The sequence below is a fragment of the Chiloscyllium plagiosum genome, chromosome 27 (genome assembly GCF_004010195.1).
Source record: "Chiloscyllium plagiosum isolate BGI_BamShark_2017 chromosome 27, ASM401019v2, whole genome shotgun sequence".
In the NCBI taxonomy this organism is placed as follows: Eukaryota; Metazoa; Chordata; class Chondrichthyes; order Orectolobiformes; family Hemiscylliidae; genus Chiloscyllium; species Chiloscyllium plagiosum.
Window position 1 is genome coordinate 22,955,165 of NC_057736.1, and position 13,898 is coordinate 22,969,062.

Sequence of the window (13,898 nt, forward strand, 5' to 3'; positions counted from 1 at the left end):
CAGCAATCACTTCTCTAGCTTCCCACAGAGTTCTAGGGTACCCCTGATCTGGTCTTGGGGATTTATCCACCTTTACCCATTTCAAGACATCCAGCACTTCCTTCTCTGTAATATGGACATTTTGCAAGATGTCACCATCTATTCCCTGACTGTCTATATCTTCCATATCCTTTCCCACAGTAAATACTGATGCAAAATACTCATTTAGTATCACCCCCATTTTCTGTGGCTCCACACAAAGGCCGCCATGCTGATCTTTGAGGGGCCCTATTCTCTCGCTAGTTACCCTTTTGTCCTTTGGATTCTCCTAAATTCTATTTGTCAAAGCTATCTCATGTCCCCTTTTTGCCCTCCTGATTCCCCTCTTAAGTATACTCCTATTTCCTTTATACACTCCTAAGGATTCACTCGATCTATCCTGTCTATACCTTACATATGCTTCCTTCTTTTTCTTACCAAACCCTCAATTTCTTTAGTCATTCAGCATTCCCTATAACTTTCCTTTCACCCTAACAGGAATATACTTTCTCTGGATCCTCGTTATCTCATTTCTGAAGGCTTCCCATTTTCCATCCGTCCCTTTACCTGTGAACATCTGCCCCCAATCAGATTTCGAAAGTTCTTGCCTAATACCGTCAAAATTGGCCTTTCTCCAATTTAGAACTTCAACTTAATGAACCATCAAAAGCTTATTGCTTTTTTTAATGTCATTCATGAAACTTTCAAATGTTGAGAAGCATTCTGAACCTTTGGATCCATTACAAGCAAATAAGAAATCCAAAAAGGAATCATTTTTACCAAACAACTGGCAAGAATGCGGAGTTCAGTGAGTTTAGTGCACAGGGAGCAGTTGAAGTGAATAGGACTGAACCATTTAAGGGGAAGCTGAACATGTATCTGAAGGAGAAGGGAATACAGAACAGTTTTGATTATCCAAATGAGATGGGCGGGGAGTCTTTTGTTCAGATAACTGATTGTTCAGATAACGGGTAATGTTTTTACGGGACCTTGAGATCTTGTTTGGATATCTGAAAGTCAGATAATTGACGTTCGGATAACCGAGGTTGTTTTGTAGATGGCTATGATAATAGCTTTCGATCAGGAAAGGGGGAAGGAGGCTCAAGTGGATAATAAACTCCAGAATGGACTGAAAGGGCCGAAAAGCCTGTTTCTGCAGCAGATACCATATATAAGTGTGCGTACATGTAAACCCCCAACAGCCTATCTGCAGCAAGCCCACATATGAATAACAGACCTGCAGCTGACAGCATTACCAAAGTTTAAGATGAAAAGAAAGAACAGAATACCACAAACTACCCACACACATACAAACACAAACTACAGAAACTTTACTTGCATTCTCTCTGAAGATTTTTTTTCTGCACAATTCGACAATTAGCAGCATTGTTCTCAGGCAATTTCCTGTCTTGCTTATCTTTCTCATCTCTGGCTATCTCAGTACTTATATACAGCTGCCTGTTTTCTCATAAATCTTAAATGGATCAACGCTGTTCTTAACTAAGTGACTAGTTCTGTGTGTTCTCCCATCTTTATCATCTTGCTGCCAACAGAAGAAAATGCACATTATGCTTTTAACCCCTTGAAGCATGTGGCTTCTTAGCAGCCATATGAAAATGCAGAGAAAGATTAACATTTGGAGGTTTCTTTTTCTGAGAAGACAACAGCCATAATGATCCAGAAGCTCACTATTCAGTGTTTGCAAAACACAAAGCCCAAGTACTAAGAAGGATCAAATTCAGTATGCAAAGCAGTGGAAATGCAACTCAGACCTTTATATTCTGACCCTTAGCACATTACTAGCTTATGCAGCTGAGAATTACAAATACCTCGGTTAGCATGGATGTATGAGATTAGGATGAAATATCATCATGCTTTATCCTGCTGGAGAATAGCCATTGCACTTCAAAATAATTAATAGTGTGAGGTGTTGTGAGATGTTTGACTCAATAGGGCACTGAATCAATATAAACATTATTTTTTTAGATCCTGAGCAAAGTATAGCTTTTGTGACCATCACTTGGCTATGGACATATCTATCTGTCAATTTTTGTTAATACCTTGAATACCATCATCGTAGAAATAACAATCTACTCTGAACTGAACAATGATGTGTAGAACTGGTCAGTTACAGCAATCTTACCATCAACATCATTCATGACATTCTCTCCACTGAGGAGTAACCACACCTCTGTGTGTGTAGTGAGTTTTGCTTTCAATTGCATCAGTCAGCATTTAACCAGTTCTCATATGCAAAGTTTTGAGTCAGCCTGATAATCTGCCAACATTAAGAAGAGAAATAGAACTAACGATTCAGGTTAATGACCTTCCACCAGACGGATGAAAGGTTACCAATCTAAAAGGGTAACTCTGGGTGGATTTTTCCACTTCCTTGAGGGACGTGGGCACTGGGGAGGATGTTAGGAAAATATGGTGACAATGGAAAATTCAGTTCTCAACACTGGGAGAAAACTTTCTGATTTTCCCTTTTAGGATTAAACAGTAAATTTTGAATTAAACTAACAAGCAGTGACTACCTTATTTCCATGAATTTGCATTTTATCATTTAGTAACCTCCGCTCACTTCTGTGCAGCTCACTCCTTCCCTGGGGATTTAGGCACAGCCAATTGCTGACAAAAAAGCCAGAGAAGTTACTGAGCAGTAGGTTGCTCCTCTGGACCTTCAGATGAATCCACCTTCCCCACATTTTCCATGGACAAGATATTTTTCCAACTTTTCATCCGTTCAAATGGACATCATCCAGCTACCAGCTTCCTGGCATTATCATGGCTGCTTTTGGACTAACTCTCCCATTAGTTCAGCCCTTCAAAATTTCACCTTGGAGCTCAGGAACATATATGCCTTGCACACTTATGTTTTGTGCAAATGAGATATCGGCATCTCATGCATCTACACAAGATGCATCTAATAGCTCTTAGCACACTTGCCTAGTGCTTACCCACTTTAAGCTTACTTGGAGACTGACAGCTTTTGGTCAGGAATTGTTTTTCAATGCATAGATTCTTCAGTCCTAACTCACAGGCTGACAGCCTCAGTGGCTTGCATTTCATTACATTACATTACAGAAGCACAAGCATTCAGTTTGGAATATTGAACAGTAATGGGGGTGGACCTTGGCAGCAGCTTACTCAGCAAGCATTTGCATGTTTTGAATTAGATTACCTACAGTGTGGAAACAGGCCCTTCGGCCCAACAAGTCCACACCGACCCACCGAAACGTAACCCACCCAGACCCATTCGCCTACATTTACCCCTTACCTAACACTACGGGCAATTTAGTGTGGCCAATTCACCTAACCTGCACTTTTTTGGATTGTGGGAGGAAACTGGAGCACCCGGAGGAAACCCACGCAATCATGGGGAGAATGTGCAAACTCCACACAGTCAGTCGCCTGAGGCGGGAATTGAACCCGGGTCTCTGGCGCTGTGAGGCTGCAGTGCTAACCACTGTGCCACCGTGCCGCCCATGTGCTTCAAGCAATGTCCATGTCTGATACTCAAAAGCGACTAGTCTTTGGTTGGAGCAGGGCAGCACTCTAGACTTTCAGGGGATACTGCCACAGTCAATCAAAGGGGACTCATCCTATTCCTGTTCAAGAGGTTGCTCAGTCAGGCGCTCAGTCTTACCAGAATTTGGGAATCCCTTGCAGTCCATGGATTGGGCCACATAGTCAGACCTGCAGGTCAAGTACAAGTAATCTGCAGATGACAGATAACTCAGTCAGGATACTGTGGAGATGACCATTGGGAGCTGGGCTGTGCTCAGCGGGGCTGTCCCGCCAAGTCAGTCCAAGGAAGGAAATAGTTCAGGGAAGGGAGCCTGGGTGTCGAGGGATAACCAGTCAGGGGGATTATCAGAGGCCAGTCCATGGAACCTTTGGGAAAGTGGGAAGTCTGAGTCTCTGATTGAGGTTCATTGGACTAGGTCAGCGAGAGAAAGGATATCGTGAAAGGGGGCATTTCAAGATCACAGAGAGGAATGGGAAGCTATGCGGCTGCAAGGTTTTGCAAAGGCCTTCACATGAGGCAAGTGTATGGCAAATAAGGACATGACATCTGTAAAGTCATGGGTCCAAGGGATAAATTGGGACATTAATGAATTTATAAAGGGGATGGAGAGAAATGAGGGAGACACAAGGACAGCAAAACAAACAGGAACATGAGGAATAAGGAATCATCCGATATCATGTGCAAAACCTGCAAGTTACTGATAAGAACAGAAAGCTGAAATCAGCCATCTTCAATCCAAAGTCAACCACACAATAACAAGATAAAACTAATGCAGACAGAGTAAATTAGTTTCTTTTTCTTTGGGAGCGAAGTATAATTCTTTGACTATGAGGCCCTGCTAGAGACAACTATACTAATCATACATTCGCTGATTCAGTAATACCACCCATCTGGCATCAACTTGCAACTCATTGGTAAGGCATTCTTTTTTCCAGAATAAAGAATACAGTTATGGCTTTGGAGTGGCTACATTCACACACAAAACTATAGATCTGTGAGGATATGATCTGTGATGTTCAAGAGTGGCTTTTTTTGGGAGACTGTGCTACGATGATGGATCCATGCCAGAATTTCACTCTCTCAATAGAGATTTAGCACTTTGGTGATGCAACATATATTTGGATAAGGTTACATACCTCAAGAGTTCCTTACTGAGGCATAGCACTGGCCTCTGTGTGAAGCCTCCATGGCACACTGGGAGAGGGCATGATGTGACACCATATTGTCTTTGATGACAGGATTCAGGAATATATTACTGAAATTCTAACTTTTATTGACATTTCCCACAGGTTGTAAGCTCACACATCTGACATGGATCCTGCATAGGACAAGATAGTATTGAAAGAGAGAGCAATTACAATGACGTTGGCAAGGACAGTAATCTCCAACAGCTACTGTACAGCTTCCAGAAGGCAAAGCACCAGGTCAAAACTTTCTAAGAAGGTGAAGGAGAATGAACAGACTCTGCTTATATTGAAGCCTGTTGTTTTCTGCCTTGACATTTTATGCTAGCTCAATCCAAGTTACAACTGAATGATGTCTCTTCATCTTCTACATACAAACACATTCAGGATGTCACTGATTCCATTTTTGTTTCATTGACCAATGTATATCCTTTGACCATGACAAGAAAAGTCAAGTATCCAGGACAGTGGAACTTCAGTCTCAAGGTTCAATGTATTATTCATTGCACCCACATTGCTTTGTAAGCATGCTATCACCAACCTGCAGAGCCGGCCAACAGAAAAGTTTTCACTCCATCAAAACTCAACTTATACATTAGATTTTATAAATATTTACCAGCTAGCCTAGGAGCTGCCATGATGTTAATATACGAGACAACTGACAGGTTCCTGCTTCTATCCAAGTTCCGCAGGCCACACAGTGATGGCTGCTGGGAATCAGTGACTACATCTTCCGAACATGGTTCATGGCACCTTTATGAAACCCTCAGGTGAAACAAAACAGAGATATGACACAGCCAATACTTCCATCAAGGACATAGTGGAACAGCCCATTGGTCTGAAGATGTTTCAATGCCTGGATCATTCCACCTCGCAATGTGACCCAGAAAAGTTGTGCCACATCATTGTGCCATGCTGTGCTCTTCACAAGTAGCACTGACAAAAGGGGGACTTCTTGGATGCAGAGGAAGTGGTGTTCGTCAGCACATGTCTGAGGGTAAAGATGAAGATGAGAATCGGGAAAATAAAATATGGTTTAGCTGTGCATCAGAGGGACTTAGGAGAACCTCACTGACCTGGTTCCAGGATGAATGAGCTAGTGTTAGGCTTCCTTTAATTATATAGATTAGATTACTTACAGTGTGGAAACAGGCCCTTCAGCCCAACAAGTCCACACCGACCCGCCAAAGTGCAACTACCCATACCCCTACACCTAACACTACAGGCAATTTAGCACAGCCAATTCACCTGACCTGCACATCTTTGGACTGTGGGAGGAAACCCACACAGACATGGGGAGAACATGCAAACTCCACACAGTCAGTCGCCTGAGGTGGGAATTGAACCCAGGTCTCTAGCATTGTGAGGCAGCAGTACTAACCACAGTGCCACCGTGCCGAGCACTAAGTAATGACGTTCGAAAATAACTGCATAATGGGGACTCAAGACTTTTGACTGACTCACACTTTCTTGTGTATCTCATGAAAGATGATTCCTGTGAGAAGGAACTGCACCTTGGCTGCTTCCTCCATACCTTCAACATTTCCCTATTACATCATTTTGTGTGGACACTCCTTCCTTATTTCTTGTTATATGACAGAGTGGGACAAATGTCTTCAGAAATAGGTGCAAACACTTATACTAAATCAAAATTCTTGAAGGAAACAAAGACTTTAACTTGTTCCAATTTGGCTTTTTAAAACTTTCCTATGTCTTTCTTCCTTCCATTTCACACTATCCAAACCCATCAGAGCCTAGTGATCTTATCTGTTCGGGGATAAATGATTTGCCTTGCTCCACAGAATCTCACAAGGCCAGGATATTCATAACATGAAAGGAAAGTCTCGGGCTATAACCCACTTCCCCAATGTTGCACCATCCCAGCATATAACTTGCACTTAGTATACAAGTTTACTCAATGCTTAAATTTTCCTGAACAAATATGACATTAACTTCATAGTTCAGATCAGCAAAAATTCAGAAAAGCTGAACACACTTGTTGATGGCCTCTTACTTATATTGAGAAATCATACAATTCCGGAAGAACGCTTATTGTGTGAATGAAAACTTTTTGAAAAAAGACATGTTTGATAAACAGACCTTTCTTTCCTCTACACCTGGAATACACATTTTCTTTAACTTTCTATATGACATGGTCAGTCCAAAATACATGGACTGGTTAAAATAAGTGGTTATTTTTGTTGTCTTTGAACTGTTCTGCAGTTGAATAAATATTTTCTTACCCATGTGACTATGCTTGATATCATTGAGTGATCGCATTCTCAATAGCTACACATTGCATCTCCTACTCACCCTTAGGGAGAAAGTGGCTGACAGAGAGAGAGGACAGTACTTTTGCATTACATATAAGTTAGGTCATTTTTAAGATTTCAGTAAGCATAAGAAATCTGAGTGTTGTGCAATTAAGTCTCTTATGATAGGCGACAGGTTGGAAACAATCCTGAAGCACCTTCTGTTCATCCATTCATATCTATGTAAAAGTCATTATCTTTTTACTTTTCTTTATTTTTGATTGTGGATTGAAATGGGGAAAGAACTGGTTAAAAATCAAGAATGCTTTTTAATGGTAAATAACTTGACATTCATTGTAAGTACTAGTTACACAGCTGCACATTCAAACAGGAGTGGAAGTCGAGTTTGCAGGTGGGCTGGAGCTAATACTCTCTCTGATAACAAGTGTGTGATTGGCTTCAAGGTAGCTGAATGGTTTATGGGTATGAATGTTTTGGAAGAAGCAATTGGATCTCTACAAAAGCAACAACTGTCTCTTCTTTTTGTAGTTAAAAAGCATCTCAAGCCTGAAGATAGCCAGACATAGGTGAAAACCTTACCAGCCCATCCTCTGAGAACTGTGTGGCTTCTTCCTTCGAGGTAAAACTGAGGATTTCTGGTTCTCTCCTTGGTGGAGGTTCACTGAGTGCTGCTAATGTCTGTATAACAGTAGAGAGGGAAATAGTTATGTGAAAGAAATTGGTTGTGCTCTGCAGCTTGAGAATGAGTTAGCACTAACGGTAATGGAATAGCTGTACAATGGAGTGTACTGGCTTTCCTGTCTCCACATGAGCAGTCACAGTCTGAATAAGTCAAACCCTTTTCTGTCTGGGTTAGGCCACTGTTGGAATATTGCGTGCAATTCTGATCTCCTTTCTATCGGAAAAATGTTGTGAAACTTGAAAGGGTTCAGAAAAGATTTACAAGGATGTTGCCAGGGTTGGAGGATCTGAGCTACAGGGAGGGGCTGAACAGGCTGGGGCTGTTTTCCCTGGAGCGTCGGAGGCTGAGGAGTGACCTTATAGAGGTTTACAAAATTATGAGGGGCATGGTGGGCCGGGTGCTGGCAGGTGGGACTAGATTGGGTTGGGATATCTGGTCGGCATGGACGTGTTGGACCAAAGCGTCTGTTTCCATGCTGTACATCTCTATGACTCTATGACTCTGCCTCCCCACAGCTAGTTTTCACCCTTTTAATTGTGAAACTTTTTTTTCTGCAATGAGACAAAATGAGAATTGAACATGATGGAAGTCAATGGAAGTGCTGGTTGTTACTGGTGATTCAGGAGCAGGTAGTTATGTCCCCAGTGAATAAGTAGGAACAGTAGCATTCAGCAGGAGCTTGGTAGTTTGGGAGATTAAGCTGGGTGACGGTCATTGAATATACATGGTGTCTGCAATAGTGAGAGGTGTGCCTTGCTGAGAGGTATTTGCAGTGGCAGAGTTCGAGTGAGTAGTGGCTCTTTGAATGTGAGGTAATGAAAAAAAATGTAATGGCATGTTACCCTTGAGATGTAGAGAAGGTCATTGACCTTCCTCCTGCACTGCCAGTTTTACCTGGAACACTAGACCCACTTGGGTTGCTATCTGGCTGAATTTAATGCCATGGCAACCCTTTGTGGCCAGCAGCAAATCAGATGTTCCTCCTCTACACCACCATTTTCACCCACACCTCGTGGTCCCTGACAATGAAAGGAGGTACGAGCTTTTCTTTCTGGGCCAATGGGACACCAGAATGTGAAAGGTAACCGTATCTGAAGTAGTGTGGAGCTACGATGTAAGTATAGCCAACCAGCAGTGCGAGCATCACAAAGTCCCAGGAGTGGCAGAGACCACTGCCTCTCCACCCACACAATACACTAGGTGGGCCCCAAAGAGGCCAGTTACATTATGAATGAGATGAACAGCGGAAGACGGCATGAGAAAGATCAACATGAGCCATGGCCAACTGACTTCTATGAATCTCATCTGAAAAAAAACCTTTTTCCAAAATGAAAAATTCAGCTCTCTCCCACTCTCAACAGATGCTGCTTGACTTGCTCAGAATCTCTCGCATTTCCTGGTTTTATATCAGGTTTCCGGTATGTTACTTTTGTGTCAAAATTGAAAAGAGATCTACAGCAGTTACAAAAACAAATTTGCACATGGCATGCAGGATATAAAGCACTGGAAGAAATGGATTGGCTCATGTGCCATGAAACAGTGGCACAAGGGGTGGCATGGTGGCTCAGTGGTTAGCACTGCTGCCTCACAGCACCAGGGTCCCAGATTCAATTCCAGCCTCAGGTGACTGTCTGGGTAGAGCTTGCACATTCTCCCTGTGTCTTTGTGGGTTTCCTCCCACGGTCTTTGTAAGTTTATTGTAATTGTTTATTACATATTAAAACTAAATACTACAGTACATAGCATTCAGAAATATACCAGCATCTAAACCTACTGTCACATTATTGAAAGACTTTCCATTCCACAGATTCAGTCAATGTAGTCCATGTGCTCCTTTTCAGTTTGTTACTAACATTCATGTGGCTAGACTTGAGGCTTCTGTCTAGCTTTCCATGTGTTTGGATTTTCCTGAACTCAGCCAACACTGTGCTGTTTATGCCAGTCAGGACCAGCTTCATGACATCATAGCAAAGATTCTTTGGGATCCTAAAACCCTTACATAACTCTGAGCAACACCTAAACTTGACATATTCAGCAATTAAGGTGTAGGTTTGTTTTAGGACACTTATAATAAAACTGTTGATCACAATTCCAGCTTCACCATAACCAGGACAGCAAGATTGATAAATAAGCGCCTACAATAGGATGACATTTGACATTTTCCTAACCTCAATCACAGAATAGCTACATATGGGAAAATTCATTCTTCCAATAATTCCCTAGTCATCTATTATCATATCCAATTCTAGTTATGTATGCATAATGAGGTAGGGAGATCTTATAATTAAGGACCATTTAGGTGGCAATGATCATAACGTGGTAGAATTTCAAATTCCGTTAGAAGGAGAGCAACCCAGGTGTCAATGCAGTTCCTCAATTTAAATCAGAGCAATTATAGAGTTACGATGAAAGAGTTATCTAAGGCGAGTTGAGAAAATAGATGAAGAGAAAGTCAATGGATGAGCAGTGGCATTTAAACAGATATTTCATAATGCTCAGCAAAATATTATTCCTGACAAAGAGAAGGACTTGTTGGGAAGGGATGTAAGGATAAAAGTAGTCCAGGACAGTATCCAATCAAAACTAGGGGATACAAAGCAGCCAAAATTAGTGATATGCAACGGGATTAGGAAGCAGCAGCAGAAGACAGCAAAGCTAATAAAGAGGGAGAAAGTTGTTTATGAAAATAAATTGTCAACAAATTTCAAAACAAAAAGCAAGAGCTTCTACAAATATATTTTAAAAAGTTGCTAAAGTAAGTGTGGAACTCTGAGGGTGAAACTGAGGAACTAATAATGGGGAGCAGGGAAATGGCAGATAGTTTAATCACTATTTTTGCATCAGCATTCATCGTGGAAGACATTATAAATAAAAATAACAGATAAGCAAGGTGCTAATGGGAGGGAAGATCTTTTAACTGCCTCTATCATGAGGGACAAAGTATTTGGCAAATGAATGGATTGAAGGCAGATAAGACACCAAGACCTGGTAGCCTATATCCAAGGGTTTCAAAGAAAGTGGTTGCACAGATGGTGAAGGCAACGGTTGAAATATTCCAGAACTCATTGGATTCTGGGAGCAATCCAGCAGACTGGAAAACCATTAACATGACATGCCTGTTCAAGAAAGGAGGGAGACAGAAAGCTGGAAGCTATAAGCCAGTTAGCCTAACATCTTGCCATTGGGAAAATGCTGAGGTTTATTATTAAGGGAGAAATAGAAGAATATTTAGAAAACATTAATTCAAATAAACAGAGGCGGCATGGTTTTGAGAAAACGCCTACGTGCTACAGTTTTTTTGAGGATATTGCAGAGTTAATAAAGGGGAACCAGAATATGCAGCATCTTTGATTTCCAGAAGATATTACCATATAAAAATTATAGCACAAGATAGGAGTTCACAGTACTGAGGTGATGCATTAGCATGGATTAAGGATTGGTTAACACTCAGAAAACAGAGAGTTAGCATCAATGGGTCTTTTTCACGATGGAAAGACATAACCAGTGGAGTGCCACATGGATCAGTCCTAAGGGCTCAATTAATCACTATTTATAGTGATGACTCAGAGAGAGGGGCACAATATAATTTATCCAAATTTTCTGATGATACAAAATAAATGGGAGGGCATATTATGATGAGAACATAAGGAATCTGCCAGGATATTTAGCTAAGTTGAGTGGACGAAAACTTAGCAGCTGGCAAATAAAGTAGGAAAGTGTGAAGTCATGCACTTTGGCAGCAAGAATAAAAAGACAGACTATTATTAAATAGAGACAGACTTCAAACAGTACAGTACAGAGGGGTCTGGGTGTTCTTGTGCATGAAACATAGAAAAACAAGGATGTAGGTACAGCAAGCAATTAAGAAAGCAATGGAATTTCAGCCTTTTTTGCTCGGCGGTTGGATGTTCAAAATAGCACAGTCTAGTTAAAATGATATAGGGTGGGGGATCTAAGATGGCAGCAATCTGAGAAGATCACTCTGCAGAGCTTGGCATCGCAGCAGGAGCAGGATGGTCCTTTAACCCGCCAAACCCAGGTCATCAGGATTTCTTGGGGCGTTGGAAAGATTGTGGAGCCCCAAGAAACATTTAAAACTTGACTTACCTATATTTTCATCTGTCCAGAAATGCCGAAAAAAGGGAAGAGGAGCATCTGAGGCCAGGCCTGCAGCTCAGCCTGCAGCAGCCTCGGAGCCGATTACTCTCCAGGACCTGGTGAACCAGCTCTCGAAATCTCGCGAGATGTTGAGGAAACAGATTGAAGAGAAGCTGGCTCCTATCTCTCTCATGCTGCAGAAGCATGAGCAGCAGCTGGGAGACCTGGAGAAGAGGAAAGATGAGGTGGAACACAGGGTCACAGTGGTGGAAGCTGATGCCAGTTCATTCAAGGATGAGATCCAAGCCCTGAAGACGCAGGTTCGTAATTTGCATGGCCAAGTGGATGATCTTGAAAACAGGGGCAAGAGAAAAAACATTCATATCATCGGTCTGCCTGAGGGTAAGGAAGGCCTGCGGAATTTGTTGAAGATTGGCTTCCGAAATTCCTTGACTTGGAGACTGGCATGAGAGGATTGAAGGTAGAGAGGGCTCACTGGGTCGCAGCACAGAGGTCGAGTCTGGGTCAACGCCCTCATCGTTTCCTGGTGCGGTTCCATCATTACCGGGATAAGGAGAGAGTCATGGAGGCTTCCAGACTCCAGGAGAAGAATCCAAAGGCCCTAATTTATGAGGGGTCTAACATCATGTTTTTTCAGGACTTTTCAGCTGCGGTGATCCAGAAACGAAAATCATGGTGTCAAGAGAAGACTGAAGGAGCTTGGGATTCAGTCCTCCCGGAGATATCTGGCAGTGCTTCAGATCATCTTAGATGGATCCATGCATCTCTTTGACACATCGGAGAAGGCAAGAGACTTTGTGGACAAACTAACCTAATTTAAACAATTGTAGTATGTATAAATATCGTTGCTTGGGTATGCATTTATCATTCTGTAAAAGAAATGGAGGAAATCGGTTGGAGCTTTGTTTTTCCCCCTTTTTTTCCTCTATTGATAATAATTTGGTTCAAACTACATCTGGCGGTGGTTAAGGTGTACATTTCAAATTTCTAAGTTAGGACATACCAAAGAATGGATGGGGTATTTATTCCTCCATTTTTTAAATAAAAGAATGTTTTGTTTATTCATATTGATATTCTATGGGGTGTTTATTCTTAGCTTGTGCTTGCGATGCGGCTCTAGCTGGGAGAAGTGAAGGTGGTTGAGATGGTTAGATGCCTATTTATGGGCAGTTCGGGACAGGTAGTTGTCCCCTCTGGGCAGGGGGTGAGTTTATTGGCACTTTATATGTTGGTTTATTTTCTGGTTTTTGTTGTTTTTAATAATTTTGTATGTTTGTTAAATGCAGTGGTTTTAGTTTATGTAGTTTTATATTTGGTGGACCATGCAACACTAAGGCTCAACAATTTGTGGTTCGGGTTCCTCCTCTCTGGAATTTAAATGTAATTGCAGAAGATTATGGCTAATGATTTGATTAAATGGTGTACCTGGAATATCAAGGGAAGTCACGCACCAATTAAGAGGAAGAAGGTACTCTTGAGTCTTAGAAAGGTGAAGGTGGATATTGCTTTGTTACAGGTGACACATTTGGATGACAAGGAGCATCTGAAATTACAGCAGAATGGCTTTGACCGAGTTTATTTTTCATCATGTAATACCAGAAGTAGGGGAGTGGCTATATTGGTTAGGAAAAATCTCTCATTTAAATTGTTGGAATGTGTTAAAGACACATACAGGAGGTTTGTAATTCTTAAAGCCTTGATAAATAGGGAAGAATGTGGTATTTTAAATGTTTACTGTCCCCCAGCTCATCCTCTTAAATTCTTGGTAGATACTTTTTCTAAACTGATAAGTCTCAAATCTCGGCACATGAGATTTTAACTGCCTCATGGACCCCACAATAGACAGGCTGCCGAAAGGTCCATCGATACCCTCTGCACAAATGAACAGTTATTGGGTTTGTGTGGGGAATTAGGATTGGTGGACTAGATGCTTTTTCTAAACTGGTAAGTCTCAAGTCTTGGCACATCACTATAGGGGGAGATTTTAACTGCCTCATGGACCCCACAGTAGACAGGTTGCCTAAAGGTCCCTCGATACCCTCTGCACAAACTAAACAGTTATTGGGTTTGTGTGGGGAATTAGGGTTGGT

At 41.7% G+C, this 13,898-nt stretch overlaps 1 long non-coding RNA gene across 2 annotated transcripts in view; it reads right to left on the minus strand.

Moving 5' to 3' along the window:
* Nucleotides 1-13,898, minus strand: part of LOC122563647 — a 55,669-nt gene that overhangs the window by 24,586 nt on the left and 17,185 nt on the right. For both annotated transcript variants that reach the window (XR_006315683.1, XR_006315682.1), the window contains exon 2: nucleotides 7,587-7,685. This is a non-coding gene — a long non-coding RNA (uncharacterized LOC122563647). The remainder of the gene's footprint in view (nucleotides 1-7,586; nucleotides 7,686-13,898) is intronic.